The sequence below is a fragment of the Pyrus communis genome, chromosome 11 (assembly GCF_041283825.1).
Source record: "Pyrus communis isolate YQ-2024b chromosome 11, ASM4128382v1, whole genome shotgun sequence".
NCBI lineage: Eukaryota > Viridiplantae > Streptophyta > Magnoliopsida > Rosales > Rosaceae > Pyrus > Pyrus communis.
The window spans coordinates 16,715,243-16,726,129 of NC_142575.1; the positions used below are offsets into that span (position 1 = coordinate 16,715,243).

A 10,887-nucleotide genomic window follows, 5' to 3' on the forward strand; every position below is an offset into this window, starting at 1 on the left:
GAGAGTGCTATTGGTGGTTTGTTGGAATTGCAAGGTATTTTGGGCTAACAATTTAACCGTATCCTCAAGAGTAGGTTTTGGTTGGAAGTTTTGGAATTGATTGTTGTTCTTCCACGAAAGATTGGGATGATCTCTCCAACTTGGGTTATATGTATTGGAATACACATCATTCCTTAGCCTTTGATTGTAAGAATTCATGAGGTTCACTTGCTCTTGGACATACTCGGGGTAAGCCTCCCTAGATGGACATTGATGAGTAAGGTGGCTTGGTATGTTGCAAATGGCACACACTTCACTTGCTTTTGGCACCATGTTGAGCACGGATTCAAGCTTCTTTTCTAGGTTAGCTACCTGCAAAGAAAGATCATGATTAGAGCTTGTTTCATATACTCCAACTCTCTTACCCCTTACATCTTTGTGTTGAGCATTAGATCCCAACATCTCATAAATGTTATATGACTCTTGAGCATTCTTTTTCTTCAAAGCTCCACCTGCTGCATTATCAACAGTTGATTGACATGTTTGGGTTAGTCCATCATAGAAAATTTGCATTTGCAAGTGAAGAGGTAACCCATGGTGTGGACATTGCAACAAAAGGCCTTTAAAGCACTCCCAACACTCATTGAAAGGTTCTCCATCATCTTGTTTGAAGTTGAAGATTTGTCCCCTTAATGTGGCTGTCTTTTGAGTGGAAAAGAACTTTTCCAAAAACTTCTTAGCCACGGCATCCCATGTGGTGAGTGAACCAGGTACTAGAGTCATTAACCAACCCTTGGCCCTATCTTTCAAGGTGTAAGGGAACACTCTCATCCTCAGATTTGCTTCACTTACTCCCTGTAAAGGTAACCCACTCACAACATTGTAAAATTCTTTAATATGAGCTAAAGGATCTTCATTAGGTAAGCCATAAAAAGAAGGAAACATATGGAAATGTGAAGATTTAAGATCATAGTTTCTAGCTTCTGTGGGCAGCAAGATGCATGAAGGTGAATTTGGTATGATTGGTTGAGCAAAATCCTCCAAAGCTCGAAGATCATCTTGGTTGCCCGCCATCTCTTCTTCTCTTTCCCAATTAAAGTGCTCAGATCCTTCACTTATTGGACTAGACGGTTTCCCTTCCTCTTCTTCACGGACAATGGAGGAACTTGTTGGCACAAAGCTTTCCAAAGTGTTGCCCTTTAACCGTTCAATTCTTTGGCCTAATTCAGCAAGTCTATTTGACATATACTACCTGAAACAAGATAAAACAAGTTTGAATAAAAATCAGAAATCTACTTAAAATGAAAAGAACAAGGTTTAATATCAAAACAAGCAATTATAAGCGACTGAAATCAGTCCCCGGCAACGGCGCCATTTTGATTGATGTTTTCCTTCTTCATGCTAGAATATGTTTAGTATAATGGCACAAGTAAGGGTGTCGAATCCACAGGGACTAATTGGACCTATATAATCACTTGTTTTGCAAGAACTCTTTACTAGAGAAATAAAACTAATCAATGTAGGCAGATTTGTTGTTGTACCTTGAAAGCATAAAGAAATGAAGTAAACACAAAATGAATGAATCAACAGCTAATAAAATGAGATAGTACCAATGGAGATGAAGCTAGGGATTCGATTTTACCATTGCTAACCCAAGGCCATGCTTGTTGAATCAGATTATACTCATCCATCTACCTATTTCTTGAGTTTGTTTCACTTAGATATGATCAACCATATGATGTGTGGATTTGATCAAATGTCTCTAATCATGAGCCTAATTGTGATGTGCAACTTTGGTTCCTAATCAAGAATATGTAGTGCACAAGAAACTTTCACAAAACCAAAGGGAACACTCGGCAGGATGTTTGCAAAACATTCCCTTCATTCATTCACATATCCACCAAGATTATGCATGATGTGTGCTTTAATCTTGGCTAAACAACCTGTGGTTAATTCAAATGATGATCAAGCATTAAAATCAACACACTAAGTCACAATTAAATCGGAGAATGAAACAAGAAATAGATAGATTAAATGAGAATTCTGAATTAACTACATGGCAATCTTGCAAGGCTACATCGAATCCCTAGAGAGAGATTAGTTACACTTCATGTTTACAAAAGGTTTGACATAAAAATATATAACATGAGTGAACATAGGATTAAGAAGAAAGAACCCTTGAAGCAAAACTGATGTCGAAATCCCTTAAGAGTTGCCTTCGGTGTTGGTGTTCCAAGTGTGTTGTAAATGAAGGTGGAGCGGCTAAGGTTGAATGGTTTCTGCGAATGGGAGAGTGTATGGAATGGAATGAAGCCGAGAAGAGATTGTGTAGAAATGGAAGGGGATTTGCGGCAAAAGGGAAAGATTGGATGTGTTTGTGGTGTCTTGTGTATGAAAATGAGATGTGTTTTTTTTTGTGTATGAATGCATGGGTTTTTATAGGGGGAATGGGAGAATAAGTGGGTGATTGTTTAAGAGTGAATGTGGTTGTTATGATTGAGAGTGCATGTGGATGAAATAATGATGGAAAAAGAGCTAGGTTGTTGGTGTGTGAATGCATGTGTTGAATGATTAGAGTGCATGTGGGTGAATATGTGGTTGAAATGATGAAGTAGGAAGGTGGAAATGCATGTGTTGAATTGGTGGTGCAATGATGAAAGAGTAAGGGCATGTGTGTGTGAATGGTGGTGCAATGATGAAAGAGTAAGTGCATGTGCGTGTGAATGCATGTGGCTAAGGGTTGTTGATTGGGCTAGAGGTTTTGCATGGCTCAAAGGATTGTTTGATTGGGCTAGGCCCTTTGTTTTATGTCCAAAGTGCATACAAGGCTTTCAAATTCGTCCAACACTTTGGCTCCAAGCATATGCTATCCATTCCAAGCCCAATTTTGCTCCAAAATGCATCTTTTTGCTTCCTTAGCCATATGAACCTAAAAACACACGAAAATGGCTTAAACTACTAAAACAACTATGAATTAACAACATAGATGCACGAAAACAAGCTAAGTAAGTCGCCTAAATATGCTCCTATCAAATTCCCCCACACTTAGCTTTTGCTAGTCCTCGAGCAAAACAAAATAATAACAAATAAACAAAACGACACTAAACAAGTAAAACACAACCTAAACCTTCCAACAACCGTCTTAGGGATTTCCAATGCACATGACAAGTTAAAAATCATTATTCTCACAGATTTTAGCCATCTTTACACTTAAGTACATTCTTAATCATAGTCACCACATACTAGTTCACAATTAAGCAATTAAAACACATTTCAAATGTAGTAACATGCTTTAGAGAATTTACTCAATTCCTTACTAGAATGCACTCTATTTTCACACAGATTTTCTGACTACACACCCTACACTAGTTATATGTGAGAGATTGATGTAAACATGAAAGACTAGTATCTCACATATGTTATAACAAAGAAAGCATTTTCTGGATTTACGATAATGACATGAATATGATCTCATGAATGGAATGCTACTACTTAGAATGAGAACCAGTGATTCCATAAGCTCATATCAAATCCAAACTCCACATTATTGAACACATAACGATCAAGATAGAAGTCAAAGGGGTGTAACGGGGCTAGGGTATTGGTTAACAATGAAAGGTGAAGGATAAACAAACATTCTTAAAGCAATAGTGAGCAAAGTATTGAATTAGGCACTTAGAATTCCCTTTAGAGCGCGGAAAACAACTTTTAGACTAATAGGGGAAATTCAAACAACTCTTATTTTTCTTTTCTTTTTCATTTTTTTTTTTCAAATTTTTTTTCTTTTCTTTTTTTTTTTTTTTTTTTTAGCCGTGCCTATGGCACAACAACTCTCATCAATAATCCTTCCCCCACACTTATTTTCTGCAACATATTAATCAAAAAGGAATTCATTTTCCGTCATGCTTACTATGCTTTAAGAACAAAGGCATGGATGGTCCTATTCTAGGCTAGGTAAGGATAACAAGGGTTAACAAAGAACATAGGCTAAACAAGGCTCAAAAGGGGTTAAAACTTACAACAAATACGAAATATGGGAAGTAAGGCTATTTGGCTATGGTGGCAACTACACAACTTTATCTTGATATATGTTATGCAATTCAATGTCATGCTTTGAATGAAATGGATATAAGTTCTAGCATTTAGTTCTATCATGATACAATTGCATTCTAAGTAGCAACCAAGCAAGGAATAATGAGATCATGCAACAACTTTAGAAAACAAAGAATCACAGAAAATAACTCTCCAAAGAAGGTAATGGCTCGAGTCTCACAGGGTTGTAGCGTTTGTTTGAGTTCCTTCCTTCAAGCATGTTACAAAAACGAATTTTTCTTTTATGATTGCATGTGAAGTCATACATTATAACCATAACCAAGCATATACCAAGAGTAAATCAAACTTTCATCCATGTTTATAACTCTTTTTAACCGTCATGCAATTACAAACCAAATCCTTATCATTGTGTTGGAAGGTACCCTAAAACACAAACACACAAAAAGCACTTAAAACACTCTTTTTAGGCTTTTCAAAACATTTTTTTCAAATTTTTATGTGATTTTCGGAGTTATAAAACAAAACACACTAAAACACTCTAAAACAATTTAAAAACACCTTAAAACAGCAAGGAACAACATTTGAAGTTATGGGTGATAAAATCCCACGAATTTGCATTAACAACATTAGTTACCCCTCACACTTAAATCAAATATTGTCCTCAATGTTTTAAGCATAGATTCACACAAAACATAAGTAAACACACAAAAAGCACTTAAACATACTAAACATGGCAAAATGTAATTAACAAAGAGAAGAGTTTAGGGACGCAAATCTGGTTATGGAGTGTAAATTGCCTCTTCTCCTTGGTGATTGCATTGAGGCTTTTATCTTTGTGATTCCACAGGCTTACTCTTGAACTGGTTTCCGCCCATCGTTGATTTTCCTTTGTGCTACATAATCTTGAACTGGGCAGCAGGATTCTTTTGGTCTTCCCCGAAGGTCTGAGCTTACCCCTTTTATTTGTTTCTTTGTTCAATCTTTGCAGGAGTGGTCCCTTCTCTGGAAGTGTATCAACCGTTGAAGATGACTACTCGAGAGCAATGCTAGGTAAGCAATCAGGAATAGATTCCAGGCAGTTGGCTCCAGAACAGAAGACTGACTCCAAGTGCTGGCTGATTGCTTCTTTCACTTTGCCATGCGAGTAAGAACAAGGACAAAGAAAAAGACAGGGAAAGAGCATGATATGAGATACTTTTGTTTTTGACCTTGATGATATGAGATACCTTTGCTTTTGAAGAAGCGGTGAATGAATCAGCACACTTCAATCCGTCGTTTCCTCCTGGGTCATCTGTACTCCAGGCATCTGGTATCATCTTTGGGGAAGAAGAAAGAATTGAGTATTTCGAAAGGCTTTGCTGGGAGTGCGCCCTCAGAGGTGAGGGAGAGTTGGGCATTTTCTTCAGGTTTTCCTTGCCATAAAAGATGAAGGTCAACATATATAGAGATAATAACAAGTGGTGGTACCATTCTTTTACCCTTGTCGACAGACGTTTTGATCCCGCAAATCCGGCTTTTTGAAATATTGGCACCTCTTCGATCTTTGAAGACGCCTCTTCGATTTCTGAACGACGCCCCTTCGCTTTCTGAATGACACGTGGTAGTGCAGATGCGGCTCCTTTTGACAAAGCTGCACGCGTCTTCTGAAAAGCAGAGAAAGCGTCGCCGAACTTTGCGCTTGTCGGCTAAAGATGTGTAGTTGCGATGATGGCCTCCACGTGTTTTCAGCTTTGTCAGAAATCTTTTGACAATGTTGAACGCGTTTTCTGAAAAGCTGAGGGAGCGTCGCCTAACTTACGCCGGAAAATCCGGCTCTTTGAATCGGTGGACGCGTCGCTTTGGCTTTTTATAGAGCTATCGATCACTGCCAACATACACACTCTGAAGATTTCCCATTCTTGAAAATCGTCTCCGGCCCTTCGAAATTTAACTCCACCACCCCTTCTCATTGAACACTTTTGAAAAATGACTAACTCATTGAACCTTAGCTTAGATTTGAGTCTCAGCAGCGATCCGGTTGCGCCCCATCAAGGTAATGTATGGCGCCCTTCTTTTTTATCTTCTAATGGTCCTCTTTCAGGTGAAGACTCCATGATGACCGATGCAACAACAGCTACGATAGTAGCTAGGAACCTCCTTACTCCTAAGGACAGTAGGCTGCTTTCAGGACGGTCCGATGAGTTGGCCGTTCAAGAGTCTCTCGCTTTCAGCGTTCAATGTGTAGGCTCTGTGTCCAACATGGGCCAACGCCTGCTTACTCGGTCCCGCCAAGTGGAATCGTTGATGGCAGAGGTGGAAAGTCTTAAGCAGGAGATCAAACAGCTTAAGTACGAGAATAGAAGTTTGCATGTGCTTGCAAATAACTATTCGTCGGGCATGAAGAGGAAGCTTGATGAACTGCAAGAATCTGAGGGTCGAATTCACAGTGACCATCAAAGGCTTGCGGCTTATCTCCAGAGGCACCTTTTTCCTGGGTCATCCAGCGTTTGGCCAAGTATTGAGGCCTAGAATGCTCCCGCTCCGATGCCTCCCGCTCCAATGCCTCCCGCTTCGATGCCTTCTGCTCCGACGCCTTCTGCTCCGACGCCGCGTAGTGGGGCTTCACGTAAACATCCTTTGTGAAGGCTCATCTTTCTGCCATGTTTATTTTTTTTATTTCTTTATTTTTTTATTTATTTTTTTTTAATCAAATCAACCGGCATGGAAGCAAAAACACACTTAACCAAAACTAACACAACTAACACAAAAAAACACAAACCTTCAATCCCATTCAAGGTAATCATATAAGTAAATGTATCACATTGGATAGTAGACATGAATAAACTATCAAACCAAAAAATGTGGTCAAGAGTATTGTATTAGAGAAATACCGTATTGCATTGTAATCCTAAACTAGATAGGTTATCTGTTGGAAATGTGCCCTAAAACCAATCATATGATGATACTTTACGGACATTTCACAAAGTTAAACTAATGTAGTTTAAATGTAAAGGGCAAAGATTATTGATTGAGCCGTCTCATATAAATGTTATATGCTTAAACGATAAGTCCAAGGAATATGTGATTGGAAGAATGCGATCTAAAGAAGTTAGATTCATGAGACCATTCTTTCGTTGACACATCCTAAACGTTCCTGATCATAGGATTGTCAATTGGGCATTGACAGTCCGTTAAGATCAGTACGTGCTATGTCTTCTCTCAGGGAGAGTGACTAGTCTCGAGTCATTGGTGTGTGTGACATCAAGACAAGTACGTAGGTGCTCAATAGAGAATGAGTTCACTGAACACGATCAACGAAGAGTTCTCATATTCATGTCACATGAGAACTCATGGTTGGGATAATGCAAATTAGTCTTTTGACCTGAGGCATCACAGTTGTCTTGTGGTTAGGTCCTTAATCTTTGATTATGTCAAAGTCACTCCATCAGGAGGGTGTCCACGACATCGTTGGGGTTAAGCCACTTAGCCATGGAGGCAAGTGAATGCGCAACAAGGGATCTCTAACCTTCAAACTGTTTGAGGGAGAATACTCTATGATATGATTAAGAATCTTTGGCCAAAGTATGAATGAGATTTAGGAATGTGTTCCAAATCACATTCAAGGTAATTATATAAGCACAAGACTCACATTGGATAGTAGACATGAATAAACTATCAAACCAAACAATGTGGTCAAGAGTATTGTATTAGAGAAAGACCGTATTGCATTTGTAATCCTAAAACTGAATAGGTTCTCCACCTCTTCTGATTAGCTTGGGTAACCATGACATGCTGCTAGGCGTCAACCATGGTTTGTGGAAGCCCTAAAAGTGTATTATCACTAATGGGAGAATTGAAAGTAAGTTTCAATTCACAATCGATTTGAAAGAGTTTGAATCGCCCACTGCCTCGCTAAAAGGAACCTAATGGATCGTACACCGTGTAAGGTAGAGATTGAAGATTCAACGGAGATGAGTAAAAATAATTAAATGGTTTAATTATTTATGGCAAGGATTAATTAATATGATTATTAATCAAACGAATAAGTTCGTTAAAAAGACCTCGGGATAGTTTTGGACCTTAAGGCCCAATGGGCTTCGAACGTCAAGTCCATTGACTTAAGTTGTGTGACAACTTAATGAATAATGATTCACAAAGGCCCAAATAGCCCAATGAATACCCTAAGGCCGGCCATTTAGAGTAAGAGTGGGTTTTGGACTTAATTACAAGTTTGCCACTCAAATGAATTAAGGTATAAGTGTGACTTTATAGCCAAAATTCATTAAGGGTTGTTTTTGGGGAAATTGGAGAAATAAAAACTCTCCTTTCTCTCTAGAAATGGCCAGCCACCCTTGAGGAAAACATCTAGCAATCTTACTTCCTCAAGGTCACTCATTTCTTCTCCAATCTTACCTTGGTGTGGAGACTTAGAGGTTCTCAATTTTGGGAACTTGGAGAAACCTTTTCATCCATCCAAATCCATGGATCTAAGATGCAAGGAATGAAGGCCCTCTCTTTGGGTGATTAGCCTTTGCTTATGCAAAGAGGAATCTACAAAGGTATTGATTTCTCAACTCACTTTGTTTTGAGTTGAGTCTTGGTTCACCTATCTACTAGGCTTTGAAGTTCATGGGTTAAGTTTTGTTTTTTAGTGCATATAAACATGATTCCGCCTTTTAAATTGTTAATTGCATGTTGTTGATGTTGCTCAAATGAACTTGTTTTTCACAAATCTTCCTTCAAGTGGTATCAGAGCCTAAGTCTAGTAGTTGGTGAATCCTTTTAGGTTTTGTAGTTCATAGTTTGTGATTTGAATGTTGTAATTGTTGCAAGCTTTATTCTTGCTTCTTTGAATGTAAATTTTGTTAGAAAATTTGCCATCTCAAATGTTGTAGATGTAGTTCATATGAGCATGAATTTTGGAGCTAAAATTTGGTGCCATGTTTTTGGGGAAATTCGGCCAAATCCAAAGGGTGGATTTTTGGGTTCTTGTTTGACTTGTTAAAAGTGTTTTAAAGTGACTTTTGGAACCCCTATGTACCCTAGTATGGTTGTATGTTATTTCCCTTAAGTTTGAGTGGTTTTGGTATGTTTTTGGGTGAAGAATGTTCATGGAGCTCTTATGGGTTTTCATGGATGTTCTTCATTGTTCTTGATATGTTCTTGCCAAGAACAAAAGGTTTGGTGTTTTGATTCAAAGTTTTGATTTATTTCATAAAGTTTTTGTTTTGAAATATTTCTTATGTTTAAATATCTTAGCTATTTGTTTTGAAAAATTAAAGAAATTTTAGTGGGTAGGTATGTAATGATTTATTCCATTTCACACACCCCACTTACAAAACTTTGAAATTTTTTTATATACTTTGCTTCAATGGCCGGCCACCCTACTCAATTAGGGTCCTTGTGGGGCTTTTATGCAATTACATAAAGTTTTGATACTTTTGTGTATTTGTACTTTGACCCAAAAGTTTACGTTTTTACGTAAAGGTCCAAAATCACTAAAAGGACAAATTGTTTTGCTCCTTTAATGAAGTTTTAGCTTTTGTGGAAATTTTTGGGTTCTAGTTGTAATTACATGAAGTAGTGGACTTTTGTGTTTTTACAAAGTGACCCCAAAAGTTTTTGTTTTAACAAAGTGACCCAAATTGTTGTGGTCATTGTTTTTGGCCCAAAACAAAATGAGAACAAAATTGTTTTGTCTCTTTAAATGAGAATTGGATTTTCATTTCATTTAGCTCCATTTAAATCAATTATATGGATACAAAAACCAAATGAAAATGTTGCATTCAAGTTTAATTAGTTAAAGCGTTAATTAATTAAAGAAAGGGTGATTATGAACCTAAGCCTACTATAATTGAGCTATGTGAAAGGCCGTTTCAAATTTGTTTGAACCATGGGAATGTGTAGATTAAATTTTGGTTGTAATTTGATATGATCAATTGTTGTAAAAGAGCATAAGCTCTTCTTTACTTTAAAGTAATTTGATTTGATCAATTGTTGTAAAAGAGCATAAGCTCTTATTTACTTTGAAGTACTCCTTTCTTGTTTTATTCGATATGCATGAAATTGGAGTAGTTGGGTCCAACGCCCAATAAGACAACACGCCTTAATGTGATTAAACGCGTAACTAAAATCAATCACCATCCCTAGACCGAGATTCAACACTAGGCTCGTGTTGAATCGAATTAAAGGTTCATAGTCATCCTAAGGCCCTAAGGCAACTATATAGTCCATCAATGAATGCAAATCTTATGTTAGTAGTACCATATAGTCTTGCTTTAAAAACCGTTTTAAAAGCATAGTGGGAGTATTATATACTACTAAATCAATCATATGGACCAATAGTTGTAATAGGACCAAAATGTTTTAATTGGATTAAAATGTATGTTTATATGTGATGAGACCTAAAAACCCTCAACCAAATCAATATTAAGTTGATAAGCAAGAGATGCTTTGAATATCTCTTCGTGGCCTTCCACCATGGTGGGCTCCAATCGTTTGTGACTCATGCACCGGCTTCACCCTATAATGGGGAAGTACAAAGTATGTGCTTACATCCAGGAGGAGTCCATAAACATATGATGAGGTGAGTGTAGACAACGAGTATGACCAACATGATATAATTCTGAGGTTGTGCTTGAACCTCTACATAAACTAAGCATGGTGGGAATAACTTAACTAAGTGCAATGGTGCCAACATGATATAATTCTGAGGCATTCATTCTCTAGAGGCCAAACTAGATGGGTAATTACAAGAGTTGTAAATGACTAAAGTGTTATTCTCTCATCATTATTTTTGCTAACCAACATGATATAATTCTGAGGTGGGCTTGGTAATGGTGAGTCTCCCATACCCCGCTAAGAGTTCAACATAAC

General features: G+C 37.7%; 1 non-coding gene across 1 annotated transcript; it reads left to right on the top strand.

The window, feature by feature from the left end:
- The first annotated feature begins 568 nt into the window (after positions 1 to 568).
- LOC148692981 (small nucleolar RNA R71) lies at positions 569 to 679 on the top strand. Its single transcript, XR_015953776.1, has one exon. It is a non-coding gene; the product is annotated as a small nucleolar RNA R71 (small nucleolar RNA).
- The last annotated feature ends 10,208 nt before the right edge of the window (positions 680 to 10,887 follow it).